This window comes from Atta cephalotes, assembly GCF_000143395.1.
Source record: "Atta cephalotes unplaced genomic scaffold scaffold00016, whole genome shotgun sequence".
Classification (NCBI taxonomy): Eukaryota; Metazoa; Arthropoda; class Insecta; order Hymenoptera; family Formicidae; genus Atta; species Atta cephalotes.
Genome location: NW_012130080.1, coordinates 2,664,196 through 2,665,888, shown reverse-complemented (window position 1 = coordinate 2,665,888; position 1,693 = coordinate 2,664,196).

Below are 1,693 nucleotides of genomic sequence, written 5' to 3'. Positions count from 1 at the left end.
TTTCCTTTATATAGATAAATAAATTCCAATAAAAACTATATATATATATATCTTATGACGGAAGGCACATTTTAAATTCATTTTAAGCTCTTTATAATTTGTGTTGGAATTCAGGTAAAAAATTATCAACATGATTTAAAGATCTAATAATAAAATTCAAATGATTTCTGTCGAAATTATAAACAGAGTTTATCATTTCGTGTAAAATATATTACAAGACAAACGTAACGACATTACCGATTCGCAAGATAATGAAATGCAGAAAATCAAGATTATTGAATCTTAATATATTTTACACAAAACTATAAACTCTGTTAGCACTGAGACATTATCATGTTTGTAGTAAGTGTGATCTGATATTAAAATGCATCCATTAACATATACATAAAGAACACATATCTATATTCAAGGAAATTTTCCAATGCTTCTAGCATTATTTCCAGAGATTTTCCAGTAAGAATTTTTCCACTTCTACTTCTAGTATTATCAGAAAATTCTTCATAAGCTTCGACAGAAATCAATTAGATTTTATTATTAGATCTTTAAGTCATGTTGATAATTTTAAATATAATAATATTATAAAAAATTTCAAACGTAATGGGCTAAATCATAAAATGATATATTTTTATTTGGAGATTATATGTTGAAAATACTGAGAGATATAAAGTATTAAGATATACAATTTGATAATTATAAACAAATAAAATTATGTACAATTAATATACAATTCGCTGGATAATTTTTCAATGAACAATGTGATATTATATAGATTATAGTAATGTTAAAATAAAATGAAGTGTTGATCAAATTAATAGTGTTTTTCATTGGCTAGTGTACTCAGCGCACTTTAAAGCCGTTGTACACAAATCGACATAAAGATGTATGTTTAATAAAAATATAGAAATGAATTAAACTGCAAAATTCTCAATATATTTTATTGTTCTATTTGATGAAATTTACATTGAGCATTTTATTAGTTAAAATATCTTACTTTTACATTCAGATTAGAATAATGTATAACAGCTTTAACGTGCGCATTAATTCTGTCAATGAACAACGCTATAAGATCCCAATAAACGAGAATAGATTGAAATAGATTGAAATGGATTTAGATTTTCAGAAATACGCATTTACGAACGTTAAAATAAATTTTTTTCAATTTGAATACATTTTTTTTCATTTTTTTTGCATGAAGCACATTTCTATGCGTATTTAATTCAAAATTCTGAATAGAAAACGTTGTTTTTCAATCTAATTGAATCCAGTTTAATAAACAATTTTTTTTATTTAATTATGGACTTAAAATATGTATATAAAATTTAATTCATTTTAATTTATTCGTAAATGTACAAACAATTTTATTTGCATTTTTTGACAAGTGTGTAGGAAAATTCATAAAGAAAAGATAAATAAATTCTATAGATAAGTAAATTCTAATAAATAAAGTATTGTTACAGAAAAAAAATTATATGAAATAAAATTCTGTAATTGGTGAATTGGGACTCGCGAATAATGTTATAAAAAAGACCATGTGTACAAAATTTTTACGCTATATTAATGTATGTACAAGACAACTCGCAAAAAAGTTGAAGAACTTGATATTTGCATTGAGGTCATACCGAGTCGTAACCTGGACCTGGACATCCGCCCAGAACTGAAAATTTGAATAAATCAAATAAATTTAAAGAGCGTC